Genomic DNA, 15212 nt, shown 5'->3' with positions numbered 1-15212 from the left:
AGAGGATGCTACAAGTGAAGGCCACGAGCACCAGAAAACACGTTTTGGTTAGTTTAAGATAATACTTTCTAAGAGTTGAGCTTTCTGACAATGGATGAGCAATATTAGGAGGCAGTCATGTCCAGGCAACCACTGTGTTTACCAGAAAAATCGTAGCAAATTTGCACATCAGATGGGCAATAGGGCTGGACCACAGATATAAGTCCCTTTCAATTCTGACTTTCTGCGATTCTATCATGAAACAGTGAATGTATAACCTTGTTTTGACTGCAAGCACAGCATCCATTATACTAGTATTAGGGAACATCAATCCATTACATAACCCAGAAATTAAAGTTCAGGAAAGCCACTCCTAAGCTGCCATGTCTGGTGGTTAGCCAAGCTCCTGACATAAGAGTTCAAAGAAATTGAAGTCTTGTTTCTCTGCACACGGAGAGTTTGCAGTCACTTGGTGGTGGCTGCCGCCCTCTGGATGGAAGGCATGTCTGAGTCAGGGCCTGTGTCAGGAGACAGATGGAAGCTGGCCACATGACCCCTGGTCCCACATCCATTCCACCAAATGGAGAGACATGACAAGCCTTTTATTTTCAGGACAGAGCGCCATTGATTATTCCCTGTTAATGCTTCCCTGTCGATCGCAGACAGGGACTAGAGGGAAATGGCAGGATGTGATATCCGGGTCCCCCAAAGGGAAAATCAATGTGATATAGTTTGTATTTCATCCTAGGATAACCTCTTTCTCTGAGCCCCAACCCACAGGCCCCTGTTTCTGTCTCCATCAACTCCCCCAGACACTGTCGTGTCCTTTCACGCCGAAGGACAGGGAGGGAGGGGAGAAGGAGCAGGCACCAGGCATTATTAAACTCCACTTTCCTTTCCTTTGGGGAATTTACAGACACTTAAACAGGCTACAGGACGCACAGAAACTTCCTCAGCAAGTTCAGATCAGAAGGGAAGAGCCTACCAAGTCATCCAGAGAAACCCTTGTCTGACTTATTACAGATGCACCCAGCAGTCTGCTCATCTCAAAGGATGACCTTGGAAACCGACAACCTAGAAACTGCATGCCCCTGGCACAATGCTGGAAGTTACAAGTTCAGAGAGACAGGCAACGACGTGTAATGCGGGGAGGTGAGAGGGAAGAAGCAACCTTTCTGTGTACACACACACACACACACACACACATCAAACACCAAACGTGTTTATGTTCCTCTCTCCCCAAAAGGAACCTAACATTTGAAACAAAACACTGCGAATCTTGGATCTAACAGAAAGGGGAATTTTTGTTCCCTCTTGGTTTTCGGGGTGAAGAGAAAGCAACGCTACTTTATTGCCTTTTAAGTGGAGGTACAAACCAGTAATCTCCTGATACCTGGAGCTACAGTACCCTTTTGGTTCCAGACAAGGCTTTTCGTTAGCATTTAACCTCCTCCGTGTTACAGCCACTTGAACCCACAAAGTAGTGTAGCTTCTGGAAAGCTCCAGGATTGTCTATTATCCACTGCTATCTCCCCCTTCTTGTAGGAGTTGCCCCAGGAGAAATAAAGATTTTTTTCTCCACTTACCTTGCTCCCTGGGGCTAGGAATCGTGGACCAAGCCCTCTGCCTGGGGAGGCTGGACATGGGCTTTGCAACTCTCACCCTCTGTAGAGTTCCTGTGGTGCAGACTGGAGCGGCCGGGCTTAGAAGACTGGTTTCTGCTTGAATTGAGCAACGCCGGTTCTATACACCTACACAATGTGGATGCCAGTTCCAGGAGACTCATAAGCAGTACTCTTTCCAATGTATTTCTAAACGTATAGGATTGCATCTGCGTTAAAACACGAGCTACCTTTTAAATATCTTAGTATACAAGCATGTGTCCTAGACCTGCAGTGAGGCTGTGGAACTTGAACATCCCAGCATGGTCTTGAGGCTGCCTCCATACACTTCCCTGCATTCATCTCTCCCCAGGGGATCTTCATGCCGTGGGCTCTACCCCCATCAGCTGGTCACAGTCACTTCTGCCCCCCCGAGTCCTTCTCCTCAGGCCTCTGGCACTGTCCCTTTGACTTCCCTGCCTCCTAAGCTTTCTCTGTGCCACACTGGCCAGACAGGGGCCCAGGCACTCTGAGGTTGGGGGTAGGGATGCTCCTGGGCTTTGCCTTTCATCGCAGGGGTTATGCTGCCCGTGGGCCGGGCAAGCAAGGGCCACCCCAACCTGTGAAGTTTCGCACAAAGGTGGGGAGGCCACATTCGGGTGGGTTTGTCAGGCCCAGGGAAGGCGCCTTTGCTCTCTGCACCAAGACGGTGGCCAAGGGGCCCTCCAGAGACATGTGGTGACTTAACCCAAGCCAGGCCGGAGTCCTGCTCGCACTAAGAGGCAAGTAACTGGGCACCGCGCCCCAAATGCATGGGGAGCACCAGCGGCCTCCTCTCTCCTGCCCTGGAAGGTGGGAGGCCTGGCGGGATTCACAGGTAAAACGCAGACACTGTTGGGTCCCAGACCCCTTTTCTTTGCACACACACACCACCCGCCCCACCACCTCCCCACCATTCTGTGAGGCTAAGGTTCCTGAGCCCAGATCCAAAGACTGCAAAGGGAACAATTCTCCCGGTGAGAACATGCAGGCACCTCCTGCCAAGGTGGCCAAGTTTGACAAACAGCACCTCCTGGGGTGGGGAAAGCAGAGTGCCTCGGAGCAGCGCCGGCTCCCAGCTACCCCGGGGGCAGGTGGCCAGCACGGCTCCCTGCTGGCCCCAACAGCTGGGCGGCGGCCCCTGCCTGTCAGTGCACCTAGGCCTCGCTGACCTCATGACCCCCAGAGCACGCACCCGCCTCCTGGTCCTAATTGCTTCTCCCCACTCCACACACACACATGCATCTGCAAAGGCGGGAACAAGGCCCAGGCGGCTGCGTCCACGCCCTTGCTGGCGAAAGTCACACTCCAAGTGGCCGGCTGTGTGAGGGGCAGTGGACACTCGCTCCCTCACTCGCTCACTCTCCCTGGAAAAGCCCGGACGCACCTCGGCTCCTACAACGTGCGGAATTAGAAATCGAACCGTTTATTGTCTCCTAACTTTTCTCTGGTTTCTTTGGCCACTCACTGTGGCTGCCTCCACTGTTCTGAGTGGGCCCTGGGGGCTCCTCAGCCAGACCCCAAATCCCCAAATCAAACACTCGCTTTCAGAAAGCCGGGCTTCTCGCAACGCACCCCGCAACCTAAAAGGTTGCCCATCCATGAAAAGCTCAGAGGAGGACCGAGCTGGGAAAGGACAGGTGGTGCATGGCAGGGTCCCTGGGACCCGAAAAGGTGCAGAAAAAAATTTTTTTTTTAACACATTTCAATTTCAAGAAGTAAAAACAAAACCGAGAAAGAAAACCTACGCTTTCGAAGCCTGAACATCCACAGGGACCTCAGCGCGATCCCGAGCCACCGCCCGCCCCAGCGCAGGATCCGGGCGTGCCATCTGCAACCGGGGGAGACAGGGCAGACACCGCAGGATTGGACGTGCCATCTGCCACCAGGGGAGCGGGCCTAAGCCAGCAGATGGTTATCTCCCGAGGGGTCCCAGACTGTGAGAGGGCACAGGTTGGGCTGAGCGGCACCCCCACCCCCTACCAGTGCACAAATTTTTGTGCACGGGGCTTCTAGTCTTACCTAATAATAGACAAACATGTAAATTGACCATTCCTCTGCTACACCTACCAGCCAATCAGGAGAGTATGCAAATTAACCCAACAAAGATGGTGGTTAATTTGCATACGTAGGCTTGAAGCGGTGGAGCGAAGACTGAAGGCTCTGGCCAGAGCAGCAAGAACTGAAGGCTCCGGCCGGAGCAGTGAGGACTGAAGTCCTGAGTCCTGGGTGCTGGAGGAAAACCGGTGCTGGCAGCCAGGGGAAGGGAAGGCCTATTGCACGAATCTTTTCATGCAACGGGCCTCTAGTATATATATAAAAGCCTAAGTGACCGTTCGACCAGTCGACTGTTTGACTGGTCGCTATCATGTGCACTGTCCACCAGGGGGCCATCACTCAATGCAGCAGCTGCCCCCTGGTGGTCAGTGCGCTCCCACAGCGGGAGCACTGCTCACTGCTGTGCAAGACTCCAGGCTCATGGCTGGCAAGCGCAGCTACAGGAGCACAAGCCTCTCCCGCCTCCGTGGCAGCAGGCGCAGAGGGGCCGGGATGAGCGGGAGCTGCACAGCGCCTGGCCTCCTCCCCAGCCGCCTGCCACTTCACGCAGTACTACATCCTTAAGAGGTCCCGGAGAGCAAGAGGGCACAGGCCAGGCTGAGGGGCCCCACCAGTACACAAATCTGTGCACCAGGCCTCGAGTTTTCATATAAATTTTAGAATTAGCTTGTTAATTTCCAAAAAAGAATCCATTGTGATTTTGAATGGGAAAGAACCAACATTTGAGCCTTTCAATTCATGAGCACAGTAAATCTTTCCATTTATTTAGGTCTTCTTTATTTTATTTCAAAGTAATATTTCTTAAATTTACTCCTAAGTATTTCATATTTTTTGCTGCTTTTATAAAATGGATCCTTTCTTTCTTTATGCATGTAATTGGACATTGGACAAACTATTGATTTCTGAAAATTAATTTTGTAGTCATCTAATTTATGAAATTCTTTTTTTGTTTGTATGTTTATGGTAGTCCTCTTTAGTTCCTAGGTGAATGTTTTAATCATATCATCAGCAAATTATAATTTTATCCTCTCTTCCTAATTTCCATACCTTTAATTTCTTTCTCTTGTCTGTTTTATCCAAGACTTACAGAATACTTTTAAGTATTGGTGATGATTAGTGAATATCTTTGTGTTATTCCTGACTTTAATGAAATCATTTCTCTAACTCTCAATTAAGTACAATGCTGGCTTTGGATTGAGATAAATATATTTTATCATATTAAGGAAACACCCAGCTAGTCAATATTAAATTATCCTCATGTTTCTGAAATAAGCCTCACTTAGTCATGGTGAATTACTCTTCTATCTGGAGCCAGACTGACTGGGTTCAAATCCTAGCACCATTACTTATTAGTTATTCGCAGAATACTTTACCTCTTTTTGACTCAGTTTTCTTATCTGTAAAATGGGAATGATAAGACTATCTACTTCATTTGGTGGTTGTGAAAATCCAGTAGCTATGGAGAGTTGAGCATCTTTTCACGATTCATAAGCATTTTTTTCTGTGAACTGTCTGTTCACATCTCTTCTCTATTTTTCTATAGGATCTTCTCCAGTTTTAGAAACTCTGTATAAATTAGGGATATTAACCCTTAATCTTTGAACTAAAATATAAATATGTTTTCCCAGTCAGTACTTGTATTTTACTTTGCTTATGGAATATTTTGCAGGTAAGAGTTATTTTGTGTTGGTTTGTTTTTCAGTGTAGTTAAATATATCTCTGTTGTGTCTGGATTTTTAAGTCATATTTAGTGTGAAGGATTACATTATTGGTCCTAATTTTTTACCCTTCACTGTATCCCTACCCTTTGCCATGTCAGTTTACAATCTCTTCCAGCAAATGGGTGGAGAATATTTCCTACTGGTCCAAGGGACGGAAAGACATGTGAGCAGAGCTGTCCACCTGAGCTTAGGGGCATCATTATAACTAACCAGTGCCATCAGCAAAGCTCTCCTCACTCTCAGCTTACAGAGCAGGAGTTGCCTGTAATATTTTAATATTTAAAATATTTAAATAAATATTTTAGGGTTTGCCACCAAATAAGTTCATGTCCTTTTCCTCTTCCTTCTTGTTTATTGAACCCTTAAAAAGTGAAAAGAACATTCTTACTTAGTCCCCCTCAGCCCAAAAATAGGCCTCAGGCAAGATTGGGCCCCCAGGCCAGTACACTGAGGAATGCATCTTGTTTTTTCTAGTTATTTTATAGTTTACTGTTGTATAATTAATCTCTGATCAATATGAAAGTTATTCTGGTATGTAGTATAAGGGACAGATCCAATTTTCTTTTTCCATATGGGCTCCCGTTATCCCAACACCGTTCATTCTATAATCCGTCTTTTCCCCTCACTGACTTAAGACACCACCCGTATTGTATACTGAATTTTCATATGCAATTGGGTTTATTTCTGAATTCCCTACTGTGTTCCATTCGTCATCCTGTCTATTCATGTGCCAGTGCCACACTTGCGGTTTTAGAGGCTTTGTGTTGTAATACCCTCCTCCTTCCAAGTGCTTTTTTTCAGGAATTTTTTTGGGCTGGTCTTGCTCATTTGTTCTTCCAAATGAACTTTACAATCTATGTGTCTAGCCCCAGAAAGAGCTAGGCATTTCCTGTGTTTTGGGTGGATCACACAAACTCTTTCTACAAAGAAAATATAGTCCTAGGTTTTAAACTACTGACTAGATTTGTTTAATACAAGAGTACTCAAGCTACTTCTCCTGATTACATTTTGGTAAATTATATCTTTCTAGAAACTTGTCCATTTTGTCTAAGCTTTCAAATTTATTGGCTAAAGTTGTTCATAATATCACCTTATAAACTTTTAAATCTCTGCTGTATCTATAATTATATACCCACTTTTAGTCTCAATATTGTATATTTGTACCTTCTCTTTTTCTTAATTAATAATGTTAGAGTTTTGCCTATTTTATTTGTCTTAATGTTTTACTTTGTTGGTCTCTCAAGTATATGTTTATTTCCTATTTCATTAAATTCTGATCTTACCACGATTATTTTATTACTTTTGCCTTCTCTGGGTTTATTCTGTTGTTCGTTTACTAACTATATAAGTAGAATGCTTCGCTCATAAAATTTCAGTCCTTTCTGCTTCTCTGATTTAAACATTTCAGATCATGAATTTTCCTCTAACTCTCCTTTTAGCTGCATTCCAAGAGCGTTAAGGGATAAGGTTTTGATATTCATTTCTAATAGTTTATATTTCTAATATTCATTAATTTTTTCAGTGATTCATTTGTTTACACGTTATTAAGTTTCCAAATGCATTAGAAAATCCTTTTTAAAAAAATAATTAACTTTTTAATTAATTAATCATGATCAAAGAAAGTGGTTTATGTGACTATAATCTTTCAAATGTACTAAGGTTTGCTTGAAGGCCTAAGTGTCACCTTTTGTAAATATTCAATCTGTGCTTCAGAATAATGTGTAACTTCAAATTTTAGGGAATGATTTCATGCCCTTTACACCAACCTTATTCATTGTGCTGTTTATTCTATATTCATAACAATTCTTGTCCACTTGTCATATCAATGACTGAAAGATATTGAAACTTAGTTCTGTCAATTTTTGCTTAATGCATATTGAAGCTATATAATTAAGCTTTGTTGAGAATTAGGACATCTCCCTGGCAAATGGAACCATTTATCAATAATTGAAACAACATTTATTATTTTGTAGAGGTTATCTTTACTTTCTCTGACCTCTGTCTCTTATAGTTTTTCCGTCCTTTTACCTTTAATCTTTCTGTGACTTTAAGTTTTAGATGTGACTTTTATAAATAGCATATAGCTGGGTTTTTAAAATCCAGTATTAAAGCTTTACTTTCAACTGGCAAGTTTAATTCATTTATGCTTATTACCAATATATTGTAATTCTTTTATTTTATGATTTTTATACTTCTCACCTTTCTTATTTATTTTTTTCATTCCTTTTTCACGCATATTAATTTAAATGTTATTCTCTATATCTATATTCATTCTTTTAGTGGCTACTCCAAATATTTTAACATGTCTACTTACCTAAAGTCCCAAATTAATAAGACTCTTTACTTTCCTCTAGAACAGCGGTTCTCAACCTATGGGTCGCGACCCCTTTGGCGGTCGAACGATCCTTTCACAGGGGTCGCCTAAGACCATCCTGCATATCATATATTTACATTATGATTCATAACAGTAGCAACATTACAGTTATGAAATACCAACAAAAATAACTTTATGGTTGGGTCGCAACAGGAGGAACTGTATTTACAGGGCCAGAAGGTTGAGAAACACTGCTCTAGAATAATAAATGGGCAGTAGGACACTTTAACTCTCATCACCCCCATTCAAAATTATATGTTTTTGTCGCCTGGTGTTTTGAAGTCTCTCTTTTATTTCTTAAAATATATTTAAATATTTTGTTTATATTCTGTATTAATAGTATAGTATCTAAAGTGTTTGTAGGTCTGATTCTCCTATATGTTGTTTCTGTATTAATTATAAAGTTAATAATTATTTTCTTCTTTGGCCTATGGTTAATTGTGAACACTCATATTTTTTATATTTTATCTGTGGGAGTTCTTTGATATCCAGATTATAAAAACCTGTTTGCTTCTGCTAGTCATCTAGGATTACTACTGACCTAGGTATTAAGTTAAATTCCCATTTGCAGTGTTTTGGACCACACAGGTACAATAAACTTGAGCCTTATCTTTAGAGATAAGGACAACTTGTTAAACACCTTTAGATGGAAAAAAAAACACAAAACTTTTCCTCCACCCAGAGCCCAGGTCAACATAGTGTCCTTTCCTTACTATTATTCTGCTTGGTGGTTTTGTTTACTATTTACACTGTTGCCATAAGTATAGCACTTGGAGGGTCCTTGCTCTTCAGGAGATCTCAGATTAAACTCCATGCGGGCTCTGCTATACCGCCTATACCCATCACAGTCATCATGACATGGGCTCAAGGGGACCAGGTCTCAGCAGACACTTTCATGGTGAAATTTAAGGTTTGAGCTTTTGTATCACTTTTGACCTGTATAGATTCTTTCATTTTTTTTTGCCACTGTTTTGTACATTTAGAAAGTTGGGGGTTTTTTTACCCTCGAGGATCAATGACAAAACTAAACCCAAAAGTGAAAGAATTCAGTAAGGTAGCAGGATATAAAATTAGCATACAGATATCAATAGCCTTCATATGTAAGAACCATAACCCAATAGAAGACACAATGGCAGAGAAAACCCCATTTACTAGCAACAAAGAAGATTAAATACTAGTACTTAGGTATAAACTTAAATGTGCAAAATCTAGATAAGAACATTTTAAAACAGTCCTTAAAAAGCACAAAAATAGACCGGAACAAGTGGAAATACATCCCCTGTTCTAGGATAAGATGACTCAACAGTGTAAAGTTATCAGTTCTCCCTTAGCTAAGAAATGTAACACAGCCCTAGTTGGCTTGGCTCAGTGGTTGGAGCACTGGCCCATAGACTGAAGGGTCGTGGATTTGATTCCAGTCAAGGGCATGTACCTCGGTTGCAGGCTCAATCCCTGGCCCCAGTTGGGGTACATGCAGGAGGCAGCCAATCAATGTGTCTCTCTCACATCAATGTTTCTCTCTGTATGTTGTCTCTCCCTCTCCCTTCCACTCTCTCTAAAAAATCAATGGGGAAAAAAAATCCTCGAATGAGGATTAACAAAATAAATGTAATACAATCTCAATTAAATCATCAATAGACAAATTGATACTAAAGTTTATATGAAAAAACAAACATATAAAAATAGCCAGGATAGCCGTAACTGGTTTGGCTCAGTGGATAGAGTGTCAGCCTGCGGACTCAAGGGTCCCAGATTTGATTCCGGTCAAGGGCATGTACCTTGGTTGCGGGCACATCCCCAGTAGGAGGTGTGCAGGAGGCAGCTGATCAATGTTTCTCTCTCATCGATGTTTCTAACTCTCTATCTCTCTCCCTTCCTCTCTGTAAAAAATCAATAAAATATATTTTTTTAAAAAAATAGCCAGGATAATACCAAAAGAGAAAAATTATAAGGGTACTAGCTCTACCAGATTTGAAAACATACTATAAAGTTTCTATCATTAGAACAGTGTGGTACTGTTTACAAGTAACCAAACTAACCAGTGCAATAGTCCCACGTACACATGGATCCTGGATTGAATCCTTAACCAGAAAAAGGGTATTACTGGGAAAACTGGTGGCATTCAAATACAGTATGTACTTTAGTTAACAGGATTGTGTCAGTGTTTTTTCCAGGGTTTCAATCATTGTACCATAGCTATGTAAGATGTTAACATTAGAAAGGGACGTAGGGAAAGGGACATAGGGCAAATCTCTGTATTATTTTTGCAACTTTCCTACAAGCCTAAAATTATTTCAAAGTAAAAGATTTTTTTAAGTGTTTTTAATCAGGCGCTCCAAAGAATGTGGAGAGGAGGTTCTGAGTCACACTAATGTGGAACGCTGGAAAAAGGGCCATTAGTCACCACTGTTGGCCCAAAACACTTAATTGGTTCCATTTCATACAGTTTCAAAGGGTTTAGCTAACTTCAGTTACTTAGAGCATGGTATTCATGAATCCAAAATCATGGGATCAGAGCTTAGTGTAGGCCAAGCTGCATTGGATTTATGCTATGGACACTTTCTGCAGCCTTGAAATAGCAAAGATTACAAAAACCCCATCCTAAAAGGTACGAAAGGATCAACACAAATTTACTGTCACTACTGAGAAACACTGGCCATTGATAGTGACAACTCTGTCACTGAAGAACAGTACTAGCAATTAGGACTATCACATTGTGCATTAAATTCTACCAAGATAAGGTGGTTCAAGGGGAATAACTTCAGGCTGGCCTTATGATAGAACACATAAGGGAGTCAGTCAGCTATGATGTGAACTGATATTTCCAATTCAGTTTAATCTACTCCTAAGCATGCCAGTAGCTCCTGCAAATAGGTGGACCTGGTTCTCTGTCTGAGAGAGATGATCAAGGAGATGCAGACCTGCTCAATCTCAGTCCCAGCTCTGCTTGCCCAGTGGGCCACTTGTAGTAGGGTTTCCATGACTGCACAGCAGAGGAACACTGTAACAGCTCCAAACCAACAAGCAAGCTGGTCACACAGGCCCCTTCACTTTGTCTCCTGCCCACCTCTCCCTGCTCCCTCCATATGCTTTATCTATCAGCCTTTCCAGACGCTTGAACAAACCATGTTCTTTACATTGGACGGTCTCCTTCACTCTTCTTCACTTAAGTCTTGCTTGTGCTTCAGGTTCAGTATTGTTTTAATCCTCCTCCTAATCAGTTTGAGTTAGAGTGACTTCCTTCTTGACAAAATACCCTGATATTCTTACCTCAACACTTATCACTTCACATTGTACTATTTGCTTTCCTTGTCTCTTCCCCAGAAGACCCTGAACTTCATGACATCAGGAATGCTTTTCCTGTTTGTAAACTCAGCAGCCAGCAGAGTGCTTGGCAGAAAATGTGTTCCATACGCATCTACTGAATGAAGGCCAAGACTGTTAAAACAGCTATTTTGCCAGCAGTTCTATGGGTTGTTCTGGACAGTCCATTACTGCCATTAACAACTCAAAGCACATGTCCTCCTGGCTTATGGATCAATTTTGCCTTGGCACACAAAGGAAAATACATTTTTATTTCCATAGATTTGGGAGATTTTATTGGCTCTTGCTCCAGTCACTTTCAAAAACAAGACCAGATTGCTTTAAGAGGATGCCACAGGACTTGCCTATCTTCTTTCAATGCTGGAGGCACAGAGAAGAGATGAGCCCATTCATGTTGCTTTGACAGAGAGATAGCCCATCAGCAGCAACAGATAAATGGAATAAAAGTATGTCACTAGATACACAGTTTATTTTAGACATGTACGACCACCAACAGTTCATTTCTATTGTGAAAAGGGGCAGCATAGGGTTAAAATGGAAACTCCAGCATCAAACAGTTTGCATTTTAACATACAATGATTAGCTATGTGACTTTGAGCAAGTTAATCTAACTGTAAGCATACTTCACTGCTTTAAAAGAGATAAAAATATTTACCTTAGAGTTGTTGAGGATTAAGTGAGATTATTTAGGTGAAATTATATTAAGACATGTAATACCCTAACTGGTTTGGCTCAGTGGATAGAGCGTCAGCCTGCGGACTGAAGGGTCCCGGGTTCGATTCCAGTCAAGGGCATGTACCTTGGTTGCGGGCACATCCCCAGTAGGGGGTGTGCAAGAGGCAGCTGATCAGTGTTTCTCTCTCATTGATGTTTCTAACTCTCTATCCCTCTCCCTTCTTCTCTGTAAAAAATCAGTAAAATATATTTTTTTAAAAAAAAAGACATGCAATAATTCCTCAGTAAATACTTGTTGCTGTTATTGGCTCTGAAAAGGGTTCAGGAGTGTGTAGAATATATCTAAGGAACCTCAGAATATTCTGCCTTGGAGCAGCCACTCTTCCCCAAGAGCTCTCTGAGGAAGACTGGCTTAGTGAGCGTTTAATAAATGTTTTTTGAATCAGTGAATAGGGCACCTTTGTTATTCTTATCAGCTGTCCAGCATCTGAACTGCCCTCTTACATTTCATCCATCCCAGTGAAACATTCCAGATAACCTCGTTCTCACTTCCTATAGCTAGGGCATAGGACATAACTGCTAATGAGATCCACCTATCCCCGATTTTAAATCAGAAACTAGTGATTCAAAGGGGCCAGGAACACACAGGGTCCCTTCTGGTGAGGGTGGGACCCCTACATGCAGTTCCGGAGGCAGCATGCTGTGATGGTAGTGAGGCAGAAAATCAAGTTCCCTTTATTAGTAGAGCTAATTAGTAGTACCTGAAACCCCAATAAAAAGTTCTCTGACAGTTTGGTTGGCGTGGCTCAGTGGTTGAGCATCAACCTATGAACCAGGAGATCACGGTTTGATTCCTGGTTGGGGCACATGCCCAGGTTGTGGGTTCAACCCCCAGTGTGGGGCAAGCAGGAGGTAGCCGATCAATGATTCTCTTTCATCATTGATGTTTCTATCTTTCTCCCTCTCTCTCCCTCTCTGAAATCAATTTTATATATATATATATATATATAAAGTTCTCTGACAAAGATCCAACATGGTACTCAGTCAAAAAGTGATGAAGAAATGGGTCTGTCTCAGTCCCTAAACTCAAACTAAAATCTTACCAGCAGTAGAAAAGTAAACTGGAGAGGGCACAGGTGGGGGTAGCCTCCTCACATGCAGAAGTGGCCCCGGCCTCCTGACCAGTCCAAGACCCTGGAAAGAAGAAGGCAGAAGAGGGACCACAGTTCAAGGCAGACTTCATGAACAGCAACTTCAGCCACTAGTAAATAGGGTGGTCCTTAGAATCTAATATGATTAGCCATTCTCCCTACCTCAGGGGGCTTGGAGGAGGAGCAAAGAGAAGTGAGGGAAGGAGCAGAGACCTTGAGTATTCGTTCCTAGAAATTTACAATAATTATTAATGAAGGTCAATGTTTTACTCTAAGCCCTTGCTTTAAGTCAGTGCATTAAGGTGGTTTGGTAAAGGAACTCATTAGCACATAGGCATTAATTTAACTTTTTGGAGGTGAGGACTAACATCTGGGACCTACCAACCAAATGCCCACTTCTGGAGAGTGACAAAGAGCAGAAGAGGAGGAGAAAAATCAGGAGAGAGCAGGGTCAGGAAGGAAAGAATTCCAAAAAGGAAATGGTGATCAGTATCAAGCTGTGAAGGTTAACATAAGGACTAAAATTTGGCAATTAGAAGTCACTGGTGAACCCAGCAAGAACAAGTTTAGTGGTGATGAGGGGAGTGGCCGGGCTTGCCCATCTGCACGTTGCTTTAAAAGCCTGGAGCCTGTCCCCATCCCCACGTAACTGGGCTGATTCAGTTGAGGGGGGCGGGGGGGATTAGGATTTTTAAAAAATCCCCCCAGGCCATACTAATGCGCAGCCAGGGTTAAAAACTACTGCTTCAGTGAATTGAGAATTCAGGGACAAAAGTACAAGCGAGGGCAGTACTTTAGTGATGGTCAAGGGGTTCAAAGAGTTAAGGAAGGGTATTTTTGTTTGAAGATGGAGTCTGAACATGTTTGAACGCAACACTGTATGTGCCAGGAGTGAGCACTGCAGCTAGACGGAGCGACAGGGGAGGGACCTAGGGCACTGCAGAGGGATCGTCTTGAGCAGGGCAGGTGAGGGTGTATGTGAGGGTGTGACTTGGGGACTCCTTTCTAATGCTCTGTTACCTGTAAAGGGAGCGATAGATGAGCTGCTGAGTTGAGAGGAGGGGGTAGAAATTTTTTAAATGGCCACAGTTTGCAATAGCTGCTGCTAACAGGTGGGAGGCTGAGTGAGCTAAATACTGAGAGCCATTCAAAGTGTCAGCAAGATTTCGGTGTGGTAGAAGCTTGCACAGTCATGACAATTTTTCATGGAGAAATACATGGCCCACGGGAAAGAGCAAGCTACAGAATCTACTCACAGTGAAATGGGTTGATTTAAGTCAAAGCCACCACGCCATTCTTAAGTTCTCTGATATTCTCCTTCCTTTTTCAATTAAAAACATTGAATGGGAGAGCTGCAAGGGTCAGAACTCACTTCTAGAGAAGAAAACACATTAATTTTCATAATTTATATCTTAACTATTTTATATTCCCACATCTTGATAATATCTAGAAAAAATTTTTGGCTTGAGGTTCTTTTAAATGGTTTTCAAGATAGAAAAGGCAAATTATATGGTGCTTTAAAAGGCTATAAAAATTGAAATGTAAACAGCCTACACATGTATATTAATCATGGTTTTTAATTTTCTGTGAATTATGTCGTCTTGACACTTTAAGAAACCTTTCTGGCTGGGGAGAGACTGCTTCTCCTAGGGCTAGCCAGTTCTTAGAAAGAGCAAAGGATTCAGCCAGCAGCACACTTTTGAAGTACAAACTTACCAGGGATGACGGAGCCATGCCTCCTCCATCTGACCCGTACACCCCAGGAAGCAAACATCCCAGGGAGCTATGAGGCAACTAGAGGCCACTCTGTAGCCCAAAGGACCCCAATTACCCAAACTAGCCATTCCTGAGCTGTCTGCCCTCTCTGCCTTGCCTTTCAGGAGGAAACCCCCATAAAGGCTCTGGCCCACACCTATCATTTGCTCCTGGTCCTCTGCTTCCTGTTCCAAATCTGGTGTTTGTCCTGTGGCCTGGCATGGCAAGTTGTGCATTGTTTCTAGGTAAACTATAACATTAAACTTTTCTTTCAATGGTATTGACCTCTACATGTCCTCACTCAGTCACCTTTATAAACTTTTAAAAAATTATTTCAGAGAGGAAAGGAGATAGAAATATCAATGATGAGAATCATTAATCAGCTGCCTCCTGCACACCCCACACTGGGGATCAAGCCCACAACCCGGGCATGTGCCCCAACCAGGAATCAATCCATGACCTTCTGGTTCATAGGTCAATGCTCAACCACTGAGCCACGCCAGCCGGGCAGTCACCTTTATAAATTAAGACCTGG

Source organism: Myotis myotis, unplaced genomic scaffold (assembly GCF_014108235.1).
Source record: "Myotis myotis isolate mMyoMyo1 unplaced genomic scaffold, mMyoMyo1.p scaffold_m19_p_1, whole genome shotgun sequence".
Classification (NCBI taxonomy): domain Eukaryota; kingdom Metazoa; phylum Chordata; class Mammalia; order Chiroptera; family Vespertilionidae; genus Myotis; species Myotis myotis.
Note: the sequence above shows the minus strand (reverse complement) of the source record.